The sequence below is a fragment of the Harmonia axyridis genome, chromosome 1, assembly GCF_914767665.1.
Source record: "Harmonia axyridis chromosome 1, icHarAxyr1.1, whole genome shotgun sequence".
Classification (NCBI taxonomy): domain Eukaryota; kingdom Metazoa; phylum Arthropoda; class Insecta; order Coleoptera; family Coccinellidae; genus Harmonia; species Harmonia axyridis.
In genome coordinates, this window is record NC_059501.1 from 27,462,318 (window position 1) to 27,483,588 (window position 21,271).

General features: G+C 32.0%; 1 long non-coding RNA gene across 1 annotated transcript; it reads left to right on the forward strand.

The window, feature by feature from the left end:
* The first annotated feature begins 8,917 nt into the window (after positions 1-8,917).
* LOC123675486 lies at positions 8,918-10,223 on the forward strand. The gene is made up of 3 exons (XR_006746779.1): positions 8,918-8,962; positions 9,981-10,053; positions 10,109-10,223. It is a non-coding gene; the product is annotated as an uncharacterized LOC123675486 (long non-coding RNA).
* The last annotated feature ends 11,048 nt before the right edge of the window (positions 10,224-21,271 follow it).

The following is a 21,271-nucleotide window of genomic DNA, read 5'->3' on the forward strand; positions in this document are numbered from 1 at the left end:
CAAGGAACGACAGAGTTTGACTTTGGAAAGCGTTTGTTTAACTTCAATGTTTTCCTGTTGACCAATACTTACTTGAATACATATAGGACATAATGTCGTGAGGTGCAATTTGTGTTCTTTTCAAACGATTTGTGTGGACTGAGTTGAATATAATCGTTCGGTAAATTTGCATGGTAAACTGTTAATAAAATTATAAAAAGTCAAATATTAATACAACACCAGTATTTCTTCGGGTTAAATTCTATTTGTGTGTGTGAACGAAATATTGGTCGGATAAATATTTAATGTTTTATGTGCTTTTCAATTCATCGGGAATATGTAACAATAATTTGTGTGAGCTCCCCTTGTTCCAAAACAATTATTTTTTCAGTTGGCACAACGCGCGGAAGTACCAACATTTTAATTCGATAAATATGTACATTCTCATCAAGCTACAAGTTATATGTACTTATTTAATTTGGAATTGTATCACCGTTCCAGTCAATATTTATTGAAGGAAATGGCGTACAAATATCAGGCGTTTCTCGCTTGAAATGTTACAGATGAAAATGATTTATTTATCTAAATTCATTTCGAAAATAAAACCTTTTCGATTATTGCTTTCTAGTCTACCGAAGTTAGTGGCTGCATTTTTGTCACTTTAGTTTAGAGATAGAAAAAATTAATTGCCGACCATTCTGAACAACTTTGTATTCGAGGTTGTGTGTCTGTCAGTAAGTATGGCCGGCGCAAACCTTTGTAAAAACCTTAATATAATTTCAATGCAATTTTTTGTAGATATCCTGTTTGGTTTTTGATTCACTTCACTTATATTTCATTCTACATAAAGATAAATATGTAGATAATTCCTTTGACTAGGGCTGATCTACTGAAGAAGTGTTTTTGGAAGAAAGCAGATAGATAACTTCATTTGATCAAAAGTTATCTTAACTTTTAATTCATGAAATTAAAAGAAAATCAACTTTTAATTCATGAAATTAAAAGAAAATCAACTTTTAATTCATGAAATTAAAAGAAAATCAACTTTTTGCTTCCAATCAAATCATATTGAAATTATACATCAACAGTAATCAACTAACTTATTATTCTATAATTATGCTATTTGTTGAGTATTAGTTACACTTATTGTAATGTTTTTTAATCCCATTTTGACTTTTTCTTAATAAATTCTTCTTTACCGTCTTCGCCAATCGCAGAATAATAACCCATTGATTCATATGTTTGTCTCATGTAAGCAATGTATCCAAGACATCCAGTGAAAACTACTAATCCTATTCTATTCTAATCTATTTTGATTCAATAAAATCACGAATTTCAATGATATTCCTACCGGAGTCATCTCTTGTATTTGAAAACTTTGCAAAATTGAAAGAAGTCGACTATCAACAATTTGCAGATCAGTTCAAAAGTTTTATGAAAATTGAAAATACTCAAGATGAATAAATACCAGACGAAATATTCAACATAAGTTGTGAAATTTATTCGAAATCTGAATCAAAAGAAGAAAAAGTTCATGCGGTCTCTGCAATGACAGTAAAAAATATTTCAAGTTTTCTTGCGTTTTCAGTTTTTTCAACTCTCTGGATCAGGCTTGTTCACTAACTCAAACTCAAAACTTGTACTTGTTCACAAGTTACATGTTAATCATGGGAAAGAGTGTTTTATAAACTAAAAATAATCAGAATCGTCTTGGGTCTAATTCAGGCTAACTTGGACAAAGATCAGATAATTTATGTGATCAGGAGAAGTGAAGTGCTTACGAAAACAAATTATAGGATACCTAGTTGAAATCGTTAATTACTAAATTTATGCTATGCTTAGAATTTTTGTTGTATTTTAATTGTTAGCTATTTATTATTTATTTTGGTCTACTTTATTCATTTAATGATTAATTTTATACTTCCATTGAATTATTATTTCAAGCCCTATTTTACTTTTTAGTATGAATACAGATATGGTGTAACAACAAAGTTTTTAATTGTGATACAGTATTTTTTGGCCTTTTGTTTTTCATTGTCGTATTCATAGTTGGTCTATTATTGAACTTTTGTTCTTTTTAGTTGAAACCACTTCTTCCAAGTAGAGATACAAAATACAATAATAAATATAAATTTTTTGCTAGAGGCATAATCTTTTGCATTCATTTTAACTACATCAAAAAAAAATTAAAAATATTCAAAACCATGTTAACAGATGTGAGAGGATCCAATAGTTCTCGTCTTATTTCATTAAGGGGGGGGCCATGTATCAGCTTCTAGGGAGGGCCTCCAGTGGGGCCAGACCGGGCCTGACTAAATTGCATGAATTTTCAATCACCTGTATTATGGGAATGGTCAAATTTTTTCAGTCGAATTTTTAAGCTTGGAGACAATGTTTTCTTATGGCTCAAATAAAAAACGTTGACAACTGTCTACTTCATCCATTGTAGAGTATTGACTTAAGAGCCAAGAACGAAGAAGTATAATGCCCACACCTAGGTAATGGTAGAGTTTTTAGTTTTTAGGATAGATTTCAAATTTGAATGCGTAATTAAATAATAAAAATGCTTAGACTTAACATCACTAGTTTTCTAATTTTTTCTTATCATTTTGGGAAAAATTGGAATGCCAACTTGAAGAGATATTGTGATAGGATGTAATTTTCTCTATCACAGTTAGTAAACACTCGTTTACCAAGAACGTAACATCTTTGAGATTAATAATTTAACTCAGCCAGATAACTCAACACCAAGGTTAGCATATTTATAGCATTCAAGATTTCTAAAGCCGTCCTCTTAGTTATTGCATTTACCTCGTTTGGTCTTTATCTAGATGACTGTTTGTCCAATGATATGAAATTATTTTTAAATAAGCTGTTTCATTCTCATGACTTTCATGGGTAATAAATTTATCAAAGTCTTATTTACCTTATAACATCGGAAAATCTCCAGTGACTGATAAAGACTACAATGGAGCTACGTGGTGCCGTCACAAAATCCTCTCAGTCTCCATATCTGACAGTTCAATAAACTTGAAGCCGTTGAAAATGGAGAACAAAGCATCTCATGGGCAAGATAAAGTCCCAAGTTCCTATTTCAACAATATAAGTGTTGATAATTGATAACTCAAATAAAAGAACACAATAGTCGTGAATCCGTAAATACATGCATATTCTAGATTTAACACTCATTCTTTTATACGAGGTTTGCATGAAAAATCCATGTCTGTAATATAATACAATCCTGAAAGACAAGAAAAAAGAAGAAAGCAATGACGTGAAATCAGAAGCTTTTGAGTTCTTCTTCATTCATAGTGAAGAAATTCTACCGAAGGTAGTAGTTTGCATTGAGGCTATCAGATGATGACATCCCATATCATCTATTTCTACGATATCGTAACTGAAAATACCATAAACAACTGGTGGGAATGAATATAATTGGAAAAATACCCTGAGAAATCACCAAGTATTTGAATTTATCAGATTATAAATTGTATACAGGTCACAGTTTTCGTCGCAAGTCAGGTAGTCTTTTAGTTAATGAAGAAGGTGATATCATCCAATTGAATCCTCAATGAGGTTGGAAAAGTTCTTCTACAACCGAGAGATACATTGAAGAAAGCATCAAAAATAACATTGAAAAGGCACAGAACATCTTAGGTACCTAATCATCTGAAGTGCAGATTGTAGAAACAGTAAAAATGGCGAAACATACAATTTCAAACTAATCTAGACTTTCTTCAACGTCTGGAATTGTCATAAGAAAATGTAAAAACTGTACTTTTAATTTTCATTCATTGAATTAAATATATATTTGGAAAAATGTGAACTGCCCGATTGCAGAAAAAATGTGTGTGTAATTCGAGTGCAAATTCATTATCTCTTTCAATCGACAATATATCATTTTGCGCTCTCAATACACAAATAGTTATTTTAAGGGCCAGTTCCTCCATTTGCCTAAACATTGATTAAAAATTGAAACATTGATTACTCTCTGATTTACTAAGAGAAATCAGAAATTAATCGATGTTTAAATTTTAATCAATGTTCAGGCAAATGGTGCAACTGGCCATTAGAGTACTAATGAAACAAGGAATTGATATAGGTACGTAATTTGTACTTTCCATGAAGTTTTTCGAGTAATACACAATTGATTCAAAGAAAATTTCCAAAAAAAGATTGTATACGTTTTGGACGACTCCTTTCTGAAGTGAACCCTAATTTTTCAGCTTCCAAGAAAGCATAAGTTGAATTTCTGGGGAGGGTTGATACATTTTTTACAAAATTGTTGATGAAAAATTTGTGTTCAACATTTACCAATCCATTTATGTCAGAGTGAAATTTAAGGACTTCTCTTAAACGTTTGGCAATATTTAATAACTGAAAATGGAAATTTCAACGTTGATGAGTTCTTGAAATTGTCGGTACAAACCTTCCCTTGTATTAATGGTTAAATTATCAGGTTTCCATCACTATTCCACCAGAAATATTACAACTTTATGTATTCCAGCTCATGCAACAACTAAATATGAATGTTCTCCTATTTACCAGACAATTATTTTGTACAACCATTTACCTGTTTCTATTAAACTGTTGAGTGTGATAAAGTTCAAGAAATTGGTAAAATGTGAATTGCTCAAAAAATGCTATTATTCCATTAGTGAATATCTAGGTGATAAAAACCTATGTCTTACTTAGTTATAGTATTAGGATTGATTTTTCTTTACTTTTTTCAGTTTGACTTATCTTATACATATTTGTATGTCTTATGGGATTAATAAAGGTTATTATTATTATTATTATTATCAACCCTCCCCAGTCTCCCCTACCTATAATAATTTTTACACAATTAATTCTTTTCCGAAACAACTCAGAGTTTCCATTCACTTTTGAACCTAAATTGACTGGACTTGATTTGTTGCAACTTTAGTATGAACCCTTCAAATGAGCACCCTGTATATTAACGAATTTGAACTTTCAGGTTCTCATGTTCGGTAGTTATCGTGTTTACGGCCGACCAGCCGAATTTCAGGATTGATTCATCATTAGTCAATCGAAAAAAATCGTTACAAACCTTTTCCGGATCAAAATTTTCGAAAAATGCAGACATTGAACCGAAATGCTAGGGAGAACGAGAGCACAAAAACATATGGTATACGATTTCCTTGGTTATTGGTAAACAAGGTATAGAATAGAATATCAACTAGGGCTGGGACTTTTTCGCCTTTTTGTATTCGAATATTCATCCATAAATTTATTCGATTATTCGAATAATTCATTCAAACAACTATTCATGCTTGATTATTTATGAGTTGTCATGAATATTCAACTATTCGTTGATTATTCAGTGATTATTCAATGATTATTCAGTGATTATTCAATGATTATTCAGTGATTATTCAATGATTATTCAGTGATTATTCAGTGATTATTCAATGAATATTCAGTCAATATTCAGTGATTGAACTCATGTTTTAATGAACCAATAAAATCCGAGCGTTTTGATGAGTGAACATACCCTTTGCGACGTGGCATAATCGTTTTGGTGTTTTTCCTCTCGCCATATACACTCTATTAGTGTGACGTCACACACCGCCATTTTTGGTTCTCCTGTCAGTGTTCGGAATCCAAACAAATAAATTGTCATTCAAATTAGTACGGTCTCGTTGAAGGAATTGGCTTATTTTCATAAATAAGAGTATTTGAGGAACTATTTCAGTATTAATTGATAGACCGAAGGAACGAGGTTAATACCAGTAACTTTGAATCCTGTATCATTCCCCAGATTTTGTAAAAAGCCGTGTTTATTAGTTGAACCTCAAGTTCGAACTTACGGCATTAATCTCGTTTCTTCTGTCTATCAATTAATAGTAAAATCGTTCCTCAAATAATCTTATTTATCAAAATTAGCCAATTTCTTCAACGACAGCGTACTAATTTGAATGACAATTTGTTTGTTTGGATTCCGAACACTGACAGGAGTTTATTTATAATTTTAATTCAATTGTATCTATCAATTTCAAGATTATGTAATTTCCGGTAATTTTAATATTAATAAAACGATTTGTCCGAAGTCAATCACAAAACCTTGTTTTAATCATTCCTGAATAGTGAGTCAAGTGATCATTCAAACTTTCATTCGTAACTTCATAAATATCCAATTACTCACTGCATAGAAAACTATTCACTGAATAATCAGTGAATACTCAACTATTCACTGATTATTCATGAATAGAAAAGTAGTCATTGATTATTCAACTATTCAGTGAATATTCATGATTATTCGAATAATGCAAAATGCAATTGTTCGAATAATTATTCAATGTTTATTCGAATATTCAAATCATTCATTCATGATTCCCAGCCCTAATATCAACCCCCAACAGTCAAAAATAGATTCGTCACAAAGTCTGGAAATGAAGTTATTATTGCTTCGTACAAACTAACGTGAATCAACAAAGTTATGGCAGAAATTAGTCAATAAAAGTGAAATGGAGAAAGGGTGGAAACAAAGACGAATTGTATTTTTAAGAGCATTATGTACTTTATCGATTTTCCCGACATGGAGATATAAAGGAACGTAGTAGGAGTATAAATCTGCAAGTTTTCTCTGTAAACATTTTAAAACATTTTACCATCATTTATGCCAAACATTGACTTTTGCTCCCTCTTCGGCCGTCGTGTATAACTCCGACATTTACTAGAATAATTTATTTAGCAGGAAAATGTATAACTGTCGGTAAATATTTCCACACCAAACTTTGGTATACTTTCGTTTTGTATACTCTTCAAATACGGTTTTGTACGAAATTCCATTCCTCCCAGGCCGCACAGGCAAAGATCGTAGTGTACACAGTTATATATTTAATCTACCCACAAACTCATGCTTTATTATTCAACATTCCAGCAAAGTGGGGGGGACGTATTTTCTGAAATGTTTCAATGAACCGCTTTTCAACCAATTCGTTCTGAAATTATTTTCAATTTTTACGCGTGAAAAGGAAGGTAAACAGAGATTTTTCGTGTTAAAAATGAATTGGTATAACTCAATTCTTAAAAAAATACTCCCTTCAGTACAAGGATGTTTTAGCTTTACTCCATCCGTTGCAATCAATTATTGTTTATGGAGACAAATGTTCGAAAATTTAATTGTGATTCTTTTGAATTATTTATGTTTATTGATAATCAAATCGATAACAAAATAAAATATTAATTTCAATTTATTATTCCTCATTATGGAATTTTGAATTCGTTTGAAGAGTGCAGTAATTATCACTAGAATTTTCACTATAACGATTAAATTGACCACCAAATTTGGGTAGGTAGGTACATATACCTTTTATTCAAGAGTACATAATTCAACTAATGAGAAATAGGCATCTATTATATTATAGCCAGTTAATTAAAAGGGATATAAATAGTTAAATGATATGGGAAAACATGGAACAATATCACATAAACAACATCACATTTTTGGAACATTTTTCCTGAGGAAACAAAAAATTCTTTGAAAATATAACTGCATGCTTAAAAGATTGGGCTTCCACTTTCTGTATATCATCATCGTACAGCCACTTAGTGCATCCACTGTTGAGAGGGAACACCAACAAGTGGCTGCTCAGTTCAAAACAAAATTAGAGATATTTTTTTTTACAAATCACCGATTTTTATGGGGTTTCCATTAAATTTCCTTGAACAATGATCTTTATGGAGAAAAGTAAATATTTTTAATTTGCGAATGAAAAAAAATTTGATTGCTTTTCGTTTTTCGCAAAAAAAAAATGGATGATATGTACCGGGTTTTTCACCCTAATTTGACCCCCTCTTTAACATTGTTACTGAAAGAGGTACAAAAAAATGTTTTCTACAAAAGTTTCACGAAATCGACTAGTGTTTTTTGAAATGATTTCAAAAAATGAAATATATACAGAGTGGGCAACATATTGATTGCAACTTAATTTTTTCAAATGAAACACCCTCTATATTTTTCTATATTTGAACAGCTCTTTTTCCGCTGATTTCGAATATATAACATATGTTTGGCCTATCTCCCCTATTCCAGAGTACCACAGAGTTTCAAATTTTAAGAATCACCTGGCATGCTCAGTAACCAGTTTTCAAGTGGTAGGCTGCGATAACTCAAGTGTCCTTTTTTGAGTTATCTCAATGGCAACGATATATGAAACTGTTCATCGAATATGCACTACACAGAAGCGGAAAAATTTGAAAAATTTTCACACACACACAATAAAAATAAGTAAGAAAATATTGGGAATATTGGACACAATTTTATTCTATTGTTTAAATTGTAACAACGCCGACGTTTCGAAACAGTTCGTTTCTTTTTCAAGGCTAGTTACGACAAACAATATTGTACGTTTATTAAAATCATTAAGACAATCTTCAAGGAATCGAAATTCTTTTACACCGCAGATAATCAACATCAACATCATCAACTTAGAATGGATAAGAATGAATAAGAGAAGGTTGGAAGTATTTTATCATAGTGCGAACGGTGCGTGCTTATAGTTCAACTAGATTTTTCTCCGAGATATTAGTATTTCTACAATATAAACATGTAAGTATGAATTCTCAAATTTTCGTTTTATTTGTTTATCAGAGTAGGTATAAACAGTCTTATTCGAATTAATACCTAGAATAATAAATAATATAATGAAGTTGAAAAAAGATGCCGCAATGTTTATGATGCTGATTGGTCAGATTAGTTAGGTAATGTGTAGTAAAATTATCATGAATATAATTTCATGAACTTTTTCTTTCCAATTCACAGAGTGTTGAATTTTTTTTACGTCAATTATTCATTAACACCTATCTCTGAATGTTATTGCTCATTTTTTCTGTTTGGAATTCAACATTGAAGTTTGAAGTATCAAGTGGGTCATTTGGAATTGTTATATTAAAGATCATTAAGTCCAGTGGCGTCGGAAAATGGGTGGGCCTCAACCACTGTGATGACGAAAAAAGTGTAAGTCTAGTCCATACTTTTTCTCTTGAAATATCATTGTGTCATGCTTCGTTTGTGATTGTAGAAACAATGTGAAATATTCCAGGAATATTCATAATACCAAAAAAAGTGAACTGTCTTTTTTTATAACAGACATCATTTTAGGTCTTGATAGTAGTTGCTATGAAAAAAAATTGATACTCTATACGGTATCAATCTGAGATATATCTCAGATAGAATGTATTTACCGAGCTCATTTCACAGGAATGTTTTTGAGCATTGTCCGCAAAAAGAGTGCCGAGCAGAGTGCTACTACAACTACATCCTGTATTCAATGTTCGAATTTCCAGCCGAGAATGATCTCATAGAATAAGGTTCAATTCATTGATATCTAATCCTTGATCAAATTCAATTCTGTCCGTCCATCCGGCGGTTATCTTCCGTACGGAAAACTTAAAGATTAGGGGTTCCGTGAATATTGGGAACCCTTTGTAGGATTTTTTCCATCAAAGAACTCAACATATTTTCAATTTCTAATTTCATTCAACAGTTTTCGTGTGAAGGGCCAGAAATATATGATATTCACTAACATCGTGAAAAGATGACAAAGTGATTTATACCGCCCAAAAATAATTTCAGACTATACTTACAAATTTTCATATTCATCATGTTACCAGAACCAGATATTTCAAGAAGAAAAAGCTAAAAAATTACATATTATTTCTGTGACACCCAAACTGAAGTGGATATTTGTAAAGTAAATATAAAACAAAATTTCCAAGCATCGTGCAAAATGTCAAGCTGAACACATGAAATATTGGAAAAGAATAACTAATTTTTTTTTTATTATAACAGATACAACTTGGTCCGAATGTAGTTTGTGCATTCAATCTTTTTTTTTTGCAAAATTTCAAATTGTGTAATTAAGAGAAATTTAAGAATTAATTTAATTAATTAAGAAATTTAATTTCTAATGAACAAGTGCTCAAATACCTCATAGCTTTTTAGAATTTCTCATTTATGAAACTTATTATTTCAGATTTGAAATAAAAAGTACCTGATTCTAAACTCTAACCAAAATTCAAGCAAAACCCTTGGCAAAACTTAACCCGGTGAGTGCGGAATATTTTTTTTTATTATTAGCATTAATCAGAATCTTGTTTATAGTATCTGAAAAATGGATGCCGAAATGAATATCCAGAGTGGTCTTTCCAACGAAAATATGTCGACTTGGGCGGAAGTTGATGGTGCCGCGACTCAGCTAAAGATCAATATACCGGAGGAACTGATGAATATTCTGATTATCAATGGTTTTTCATCTTTGAGGCTGATTGCAGAAATGACAGATCAGGATATTTCCAATATCGAAACATTTTCAAGGGAAAATTTGAAGGATGTTATATCTAATGATCAATTGAAAAGTTATCTTGGTATTTTTGCGCAGTGTCCGGAAAAATTCATTATCGTTGGTGGCCACAGAAAAATTTTGGAATTATTGAAAGATTTTTTCACTAAAAAACAAAAACAAAACACTTCAGATATTTCTTACAACCAGTGTCAAAACTGTTCAGCTCCAAAAAAAAACCTGAGTAGGACCAATCTCAGACCAACGTTACAACAACCAAGCAAAGAGTTCCTTAGTTCACAAAGTTCCTCAGAAATCGAAGAGCAGTCAAGAAGGTCTAGATCTCGATCTCCTAGTATCAGATCTTCGAATAAAAATAAACAGATTGAGACGAATGCTTTCCTATCAAGAACTTTGAAGTCGTGGACAAAATCAAAATGTACAGGTGAAATATGGGCTAATATTGATCATAAAATGGATGATATAATTTATTCTTGCAACATAGATAGTGAAGCTTGCAATATTCATTGTTTTTGTGGGACAGGAATAAAAATTATCAAGTCTAAAAGCTCTGATACTAGGCAATCAAAGTGGATATATGGCAATTTCTACAAGCATTTCATGAAGCATTTGAAAAACAATGACGAATCTACCGAGAAAAATACGGATGCCATTCTAGTGAAGGGAAAAAAAGTTGGGAGAAAAGTTGTACCTATTACAAATTTTTTCAAACAGGCCCAACTTCAGGCTCACTCATCTTCTACATCTATTGAGAAACCTAATGTGAATATTTTGTTACAAGTTACATTAGATGTTCCCTCGGATGTTCCTCATATACAAAATTCTGAGCAAAATTTTATTTCAACGGTGAACTCACCGAGAACAGAAATAGAAAAAAATGCTACTTCCATCGATGATTCGAACACAGGCAACTCCATATATCCTTCAAAAACGATGGAACCTTCAAATTCATCCAGCAATGAATCCTTTGCCACGCCGTCTGTCACATTTCCATCAAAATCAAATTTAGCATTACCTGAATCAGACTTGAATGAGATAGGTTACTTTCTAGCTTCTACGCCGGTTTCTGCCTCAATTTCTTCTCTAGCTTCTAATAAACGTTCGTCTACAATTTACTCCAGAAATTCTATCGATAGCTCTACTGAATCATCGGATTCGGATACCGAAAAAAATATACTCTGATCATTCATCCGATACCGATAACGAGGAAATAGAAATATCTGAAGGAAAGTTTTACGTTGTCAATTATGATCAGAAATGGTTCATTGGAAAAATCATCTCCAAAATGGACACAACGAAATACAGAGTTAAATTTCTTCGAGAGAATTTAGGGGAATTTATTTGGCCAAAGCAAGATGACTGTGATATTGTTGATAGCTTATATATTTTTTATGGACCAGTGAGGATGATTGGTACTACAACTTTCAAAATTTCACGTCATGACAAAATCCAAATAGACGCATCTTATGAAAGATTTAGAAAATCTTAATGGTATCAACCTGAAAAATTATATTGCGAAATAAGCATCTACCTAACGCATTTTGATTTCAACTTATACTAAAACGATTAAAACACTGGCTAAAATACCAAATTAAGTAGTTCATATGTAATATTATTTTACAAAAAGTATGTATTTTGTGTTCCTAATATTCAGAGTTTGTAATGTAATATTTATAATATAATAAAGAAATGTGATTTTGTGTTCACATATAATTTCTGTACCTGCATTATTCACATAACTGTGTTCATTTTACTCAAATAAATATAAACACCTTTTATAATAATTAAACTGATCAGTATATCAGTACCAAAAATAGATGGATACTACGAATAGATTTGGTAGTAAACTAATTTTATCTGATTAGATTTTATTCATACCGAGCATGATCTATAGTAATTTTATCGATTGTTTTCTACGGCTGTTGATTTTTTTTGGAATTTATTCTTATGCTTTGAAAAGTAGCAGCTATATAACTCAGAAGGTAACAATAATTTGAAAGAATATGTAAATTATTCATTAGCAGTCCAGTAGAATTCACTGGGATTCCGTGGGATTCTGATGGAATTCTGTGGGATTCCATGGAATTCTGTAGGATTCCGTAGAATTACATGGGATTCCTTGGAATTATGTGGGATTCCAAGGAATTTCGTGGGATTCCTGTGGGATTACGTGGAATTCCTTCACAGTAAGTGGGATTATGGTGTACAAATTTTGGCATGCGGTTTGTCCCTCGTGCAACTCCTTAATTTCTGTTCCAGCGAATGATTTTTGATTATTGTAGAAACAAAATTTCTTATGGGTATAACTCAATAACGATAAATGGATATGCCCATCAACGAGCTTAACCGAGATATTTGAAATTGATTTTGACTTCGAACTACATTTGTACCGGGTTTTTCACCATAATTTGACCCCCCCTTTAACTTTGTTACTGAAAGAGGTACAAAAAAATGTTTTGTACAAACGTTTCACGAAATCGACTAGTGTTTTTTAAAATGATTTCACAAAACGAAATATATACAGAGTGGGCCACATATTGATGGCAACTTCATTTTTTCAAATAGAACACCCTGTATATTTTTCTATATTTGACTAGCTCTTATTCCCCTGATTTCGAATATATAACATATATGTGGTAGGCTTATCGCAGCCTACCACTTGAAAACTGATTACTGAGCATGTCAGGTGGTTCTTAAAATTTGAAACTCTGTGGTACTCAGAATAAGAGAGATAGGCCAAACAAAATGCCCTTTTTTGAGTTATCTTGTTGGCAACGATATGACATATAGTCAAATTGCCAACGAGATAACTCAAAAAAGGGCATTTTGTTTGGCCTATCTCTCTTATTCTGAGTATGTTATGTTATATATTCGAAATCAGGGGAAAAAGAGCTAGATAAATATAGAAAAATATAAAGGGTGTTCCATTTGAAAAAATTAAGTTGCAATCAATATGTTGACCACTCTGTATATATTTCGTTTTGTGAAATCATTTTAAAAAACAATAGTCGATTTCGTGAAACTTTTGTAGAAAACATTTTTTTGTACCTCTTTTAGTAACAAATGTAAAGGGGGGGTCAAATTATGGTGAAAAACCCGGTACATTTGAAAAACGAATAAAAACGAGATTCGTGCATTCATAGAACACTGTGATTTGATGCTTAAAATACTTTGCAATAGAAAAATGGATTCATCACTGAAATCCGAAGAGAGTCGAAGAGAGCAAGAACTGAGTAAAAATCAGTCGATATAAGCCGTACAGAGAAACCAACATCAGCTGGCAAGGTGATGCCAACAGTATTTTGGGACATGCATGTTCCTTGACTATGTTGACCAAAGTGAAACCAACAACACTGAATGCTACATAGCGTTATTGGATCGAATGAATGCAGTGATTGAGGAAAATACGTACTCAAATCCAAAAAAAAAATTCTCTTTCACCAAGACAATGCTCCTTATCATAAATGAATGAAAACCATTGTCACATTGAACGCATTGCTCTTCCAACTTCTTGACCAGCCGGCTTATGCTCCAGATCTGGCCACCATTCATCACTTGTGATACTTGCAGATTCAAAAGAAAGCTTCAGGGAAAAAAACGTCTTCAAAGAAAATGTGATGACCGAGGTTAAATCCTATTTCGAAACCATATTTCTCCAGAAAAGGAGCGTCAAAGTAAAGACTCCTCTCTTAAAGGAGACTATGTTAGTGAATAAAGTCGAATTAAAAAAAAATGTTGTTACTGGTTAAGCCCAAGACCTATTCAGTGAATTGTTATTTATTTTACAGGCAAAAAAATCGAAAATTGAGGTGAAATCGATATGAATTGCAATTTTGAAGAGATTTCTTTAACCTCATCTGAGTTCAATTGGCCAGGTTATCTTGAGTCTTTCGAGGAATTAAAAAAATCTGGATCTGCATGATGTTTTCCAAAATTTGCCGGCAAAATTGAATTTCGTTGAGGTGAATAATTATGCGAGTAATATTTTCGCACGTAAACAATTGCCATTGTTCACTTAGTAATGCAACATCGAAGATTTCTCAACAGAATTGACAAACTTGATTTTGTTAGAAACGTACCCATTTGGATAAAAACAGCCATATCTTTTTTTTTTCGCATTACAAATAACTTGTGTGATACCTCTCTGAAATCACTATGAAATAGACAATTTATTGGTGTAATGGGCAGCAGTAGCTCGGTACATTTTTTTTCCACTACGATGGGCTAAACTTCATGAACAAAATAATCCACACATATTTCTCTTAGCCCCCCTTTAAAATTTTCGGGGTATGTTTTTAATGTAAACGTTGAAATCATTCTTCTGCAATATTTCACTGAAAAAATTAACCAGAAAGATGTAAAATTGTACCAACCGTAAGGGCAAAACTATTAAAAGGGGCAAAAATTCATTATTCTCAAAAAAAAAAAAAAATATCTCGAAAACGGTAAGACTTTTATAATGGGAATTTTGTGTTAGCAGGTGGGTTATCCTTTGATCTACATTCTCCCTCGGTTTGACGTGGTCTTTATGGGACACCCTGTATATTAAAAATTGTGAGCTTTGTCATTTCTCATTTTAATATTAATATGATCGTGAAAGCGTTCCATAAAAAAGGGTCTCATTGAAATGCAATTCGATTTTATGATCAGGTAAAACAGTAACATTCTTAGCGAAGGCGATAATGACAATTATGCACAAATAAGCCCTTTATGTTCACTTTCCTGGAGATATTGAAGTGATGATCAACGTTCCCTAATATTAAATATTTGTGTTTAATTTTTTTTTTATTCAGTCTTCTCAACATCTCCTGGTCTTCCCAAAGTTCAATCATTATAGACTTCAATTACTAAATTTATCTGCAAAATGTCATGAAAAATAGAATGAGAGTACCTAATTTCAAGACAAAATCATTTGTTACATTGTTGGAACAATTTTTTTAGGAAATTAAAAAGCTTGTTGAAAAAATATCTCGGTCATCTCGTAATTTTTATCCTCTTTCGTCAGACAATCAACATACATTACAGAAAGAATCATCTCTCTATTATTTGGTATCGAAATATATCAGCCGAGACTGGTGGGATCATCGATATGAGTGTGTTTCACGAACATGTTGGTCCTTCGAGCCGGATGATTGAAGACCACAATAACAAGTGGGATTAGCAATTCCTCTCAAGTTATGAAACACATTCGAAGCGAATTGATGTCAAAAAATATCGTTGATTTCAATTTTGAGAAATGACCAACATTTGAATGATAATTATGTTTAAAACGGAGTCCAACAATGACACTCTAAAATTTTTTCAGCAGGAATGAACACATAATTATGAAATGTATCATTACCACTCAAAGATAAGTCATCAGAGAGATAACTGATAACGTCAGTCTATGAACCACTAGGTCTTCTAGCAAGATGCAAGAAGTCTGGTCACAAAAATTGGGTTGTTTTCTCGTTGATCAATAGAAATCCTGGGTTGGAGCCCTCAGTAATATAAAAATTCCCAGATGGTATGGTTTAATTTCGTTATTGAAATTCAACTACATACCTTGAATAATGGCATAATGATGTTGCTGAAATCATCAGTTTAGTATTTTTCGGAGGTCCGAGGATGTTGTTGACTTATTTCTACACTCAATTTCTAATTTATTTGAGTTTCTGTAATAGTAATCAGAGATTGTTATGTTATTTTTGTCGTATTGACAACCAATAAAAAGCCAAAAAGTCAGATACTGTATAATATAAGTGTTTTGCCCAAACACATTTTTTATTTTACTCGCCAATTAACAATAATAGGCTAGTAGCACATTGTAGGCAGGAATTTAATTTTTATTTTATTGTAAACCGATATATACCCTATGAAACTTAAGGAAATATAACTGCTGCAAATAAATCATTGAAATAATTACAACACCATTAATATATGCGTCGATCTTAACCAAACCAAAATTATCTCTTATGAGTTCTTATCCATTAAATTCTACTGAAATTTTATTAGCTTATTCTGAAAAAAAATCCTTGGAGGTACTTAATTTGATAACTAAGACAGACCAGCAAGTTTCAATTTGAGATATCTGTAAGACCGAATGAATTACTATGACTTAATAAAACAAAGTGGCAACAATTCGTTCAAATTGAGCATAAAACTGGCGAATGACGGGGCTTAACCATAGAACTTGAGAATACGAATGACTGAACTAAAGTGACACTTCGTCAAAATTAAAATTATTGGGCCTTGTAGATTTGTATATACAACAATTTATTCATCAGAAGAATACCTACTACAGCGACTTATAAAACAAGCCTTACGTTTCGAATAATCCACAAATTCAGGTAAAGAAATTCGGCTCAGAAACTAGCTGCCAATCAAAAACGAGACCACTCGTGTCGACACTGTGTTTTATTAAGTCACTTTCGAATGAATTACAGTGACTTAGGTTTATTCAATTAAGTCACTATAGAATTATATTGAAGCGCTCTGTACCCAATACCTAATCTCGTAAGAAATACGAGCAAGCAGAATAGTTATTTATATTACAAGTGCAGAAGGCATTGATATTCTTCCACGAGTTCAAAATTCAAAAACGAGCCACGAAGTGGCGAGTTTTTGAATGAACGAGTGGTAGAATGCGCCTTCTGTACGAGTATTATACATTATTTTCTCTAATTCATTGCATTCTTATTGAAATTAATGAAATATTTCCATAAATATCATTTAGTGATTTTTGGCTTGAAAAATGTTGGTTGGCAGAACTGATTTCTTTAAGGCAAATTGATGAATTGACAGATAAAGCCGTGGCGGAAAGTTCGGAGTACCAACATATAATAATAAAATATAACCATGAAAACTGTGCGTTTCTGATATATTCTCGCACGATTTTGTTCTACAAGATGTGGAAGAATGAACGGAGTAACCACAGAATTGGAGAAATACACTACTTGGTCGTAGATAATATAATAATAATAATAATAATAATTTTCCCCCAAAACAGCAATAAGTTGTATTCACCTGATAACCAACCCTTCCTGAAGATTCGTTTATTTTTTTTTGACAAGACGTAAATACTTAACTCAATATTTGACTAAAAGCTACCTTCTCAAAATTTTACACAATTCATTCTTATAGCTACTCAAACTAAATACCCATTTTTATTCGGTCTCTTTCAAACACTGGCATATTTTTTGCATCAAACCATCCTTGCGCTTGGTTTCAATCAGCGGCCCCTTTTTCTGGAAGACTAGCAAGATTCTTTTGTCGTACACCACAAATATCGCATCGGTGCAGGATGCATGGTGGATTTCAGAAGAGATAATCCAGTTTGGCAAGACTGATTGTATTAAATATCTATCGGAGCCCCAGGCACGGCGGAAGGCACCATAACTTACCCGTCTTGTTAGATATGGGGCGATCTGTTCGGTTTTAACATACTCTGGTTGAGGATTTGGCCTTCAGCCGAACGATGTTTAGGATTACTGCAGACAAATCGCATCTGTGTGTACTGTGTGAGTTTATTTGGAGGTTTTCAGTTTATAGATACGATATTCATGGACGGTTTTTTACCTCAGTCGGTATACCCTGTGGGGTTTTCGGTTTTTCAGGTTCTTTGTGACCTAATAGTTTTGGTAACCGTGTGTGTAATTGTAAAGACGTGAATGAGTCTGACTTTTTATGCTTGTACAGGTACCTAATCAGTGTTGACACTGAACTAAAATAACAACACTTAACTATCATTTTACCGCGAATATCAAAAAACGTGGTATTCAGAAGTTTGATTTAACTGATGTCATTTTTAGTTCAGCCGTGACCGTACAAAAATAGCTATTTTTTTGTCAAGGGTGTAAAATGAATTTTTTTTTAAGGCACAGAAAAGTGTTAAATCTCTCGAATGTGCCATGAAAACGAGAATTTCATATACCTAGGTACCTACTTACGAAATACAAACAACATTTTTTATACAACTGTGAGGGTACTGTGTAAGGGGTTGTCCATTAATCACGTGAGACTTGAAAGAGGGGGGAGGGGTTTGATAAAAATCACGAAAATATCACAAGGGGGAGGGGGGGTGTAGTAAGATATCACGTGTATTTATTTTTTCGTCAAACGCGCGATTTTTAAACAAATATTGAGCGGCACGGCGCGGCGTGTAGTGACCTTGACTACATTAAATATATTCATGTACTAGTACAATACATGTTTTTCCTATGATTACACTTTTCGTTTATTACTATTGTTATGGCAATCAAAAAAAACTTGCAACCTGGTGTAGACATTTTTATTATGGTCCTTAATTTCAGAAGAAAGATTATAGTTTATACCTGTATTCAAATTGAGTTAATATTCAGAAAATTTTAAGATTCGTTGTAGGTACTAAAAATACACGTGATGTTGAGAAGGGGGAGGGGGGGTGGTCTTAAACCTCACTACGTATCACCAATGGGGGAGGGGGGTTTAAAAAATGCTAAAAAAAGATCACGTGATTAATGGACATCCCCTTATGTGTATTTACATCGTCTGAAATCTATTAAAAATAAATGCTTCTAATAGATACATCTTGAAATGGTTTTTGTTCCCGATGAGTTATCGCATCAGATATATCTGAGAAAGAAAAGGAAATAGTATCTTATGTGTTACCGATTAAATCCAAGTTAGTATATGAGAAAACATATGACCAATTTCGTCAATAGTTCGACAATAATATTAATAACATTTTCTAACAAAATTTCGAATTGTCCATTCTCTTCCAAACATATTAAAATATCTGATAAAATTGTGGAATCAATTCTTCAAGAAATATCTAACGTTGCTGATCAGCAGCAACATGGAACAACTTCGGGAATTTAAGTTGAAAGTAATTGTTCAAACTTTACCATCAATTATTATTCCAATAAATGAAAATTGTTTTATGATGAATAATCAATTATTAATTGACTCTGTTAAAAATGAATCCTTCAAAAAATAATATTTCATGTTTATTTCATCGGGCGAAATCGACAGAAAAATTGTGTTCTCATTTGAAAAATAATATTTTTGAGATTTTATTCATGGCTGACTTTGACATTGAAATCTAAATACACTGCATGTTCAATTGAAATTTCAATTTGCGGAGGAGTAGCATTGGTATGTCTCCTTGGAAAAGCTTGAAAATTAGAAATTTTCATGAAAAAATATCAAACCAACATAAGAAAATTTGAAAATTTTGTTTCAAAATTCAGACACATATTCTGCTCATATTGTAGTCAAATTAATTTATTTTAAGTAGGTATTATTTCAACAAATTTCTTCAATATAAAGTATAACAAGATATGGCAATAATTTTCTCAACATAATACACCTTGATACCGAGTTGTTTTCCCTAGTACCTGCTATAAAAAACTATCTTCTCTATTTCAGTATCGTAATATTCGTAGTGAACTCATTACAGTATTTTTTTCAGTTATATTTTTCTTTTTGTGGTTGTCAACACAGACTATTCTATCAAATTTAATGCATACCTACGAGTAATTATAAATTATTTCGAAAATCGAAACATACGATTCAAATTCAAAAAAATTCAAAATAAAACATGCCCATAATACAAGGAGCAAATTCTATTTGAGTAATGAAAAACCTAATTTTACCTTTGTACAAAAAAATATCACTTACTCTATTATATCAATATGTAATAGGTTACCAACTGTTTTCAAAACTAGATGTAAAAATATTCAAAAGAAATCTCTAAAGATGTTTTTAATTAAAAAATATTATTATTCAACTAATGAGTTTTTGGATGATATAAGATTTCAGTGACCTTCAATGGAGTTGTAAATTGTTGTTCTTTTTAGGTTTATAGTTATTGTTTTGACATGATCTACACCTAATTGGTATGTAGATGAAGGATCAAATAAAGAATTATTATTATATTATTATTCCGTAATCTGTCAATTTCCGTAACCGTCCCATCAACTGCCAAAAAACAATACAAAAGTGACTAAGATGTATATTCTGAATTTTTCATTAATTTCGACAATGTTTCACAAAACTCGACTGAAATAGAAAAAATATCGGCTAATACTCGTTGCAGAAGGTAATTCCAACACTCATGCATACGAAAAATCACTCCTACGTCGCTCGTTTTCGAATTTCGCATTCGTGTTGGAATAGATGCCCATTCTTCAACTCGTTTTAGAATATACTATTTTTGCATCCGCATAGACAAAGGATAATATTAATTTATCTAAGGACTATTCATTCAGATCACTTAAAATGAAATAAATTCAAATCACTATCAGTCACTAAATAAGTGACTGAAATTCATACAAACTCAAGTATCATATTTCCCTATATCTTCTGAATACTTCCTTCACATTTTATAATCAATAGCAAATTCTATAACACTTTAGGGTAAGTAAACATGAATGACCGAAAATCCTACAAATTTACGTTTCACTTTCCCTCCGATCTAGTGGTTCTTGTTTTCATTCATTATACATCAATAGCAACCGTTCAAATGTTAACAATCATCCCCATGTTTGCTAATACTCAATGATATATTTGCGAATATTTCACAAATTCGAAATGCCGTCTTAAAATTAGCAACGCGGCTTAGCTGGGTAATCTCACAAACGAAAAACGTTTGTTATGGTTTCACAATAAAGTCCTACTTCCTGTATGCCATGCTATCGATGTCATGAATGAAACTGTATAGGTAGGTACAATAAAACCTAAGGGCATTGTTCCCCTTTTGTAATGTTGTGGAACTAAAATCTTTTTTCTTTTTATTGGGTTAGGGTAGAGCATCGGTGCAATAAAGTCACATGTCTAAAATTATCGGGCACATGCAAGAAAAAAGGACTATAATAATTTCTATTTGGCAAATATTATTCATTTCAATTTTCATTTTCTGTTCTGTCCATCCGACTGCCCAGTTTTTACTGAAATTCAAGTTTGTTAAGTTAAGTTTGTTAATGGAAAAAATCCTTCAGATGATT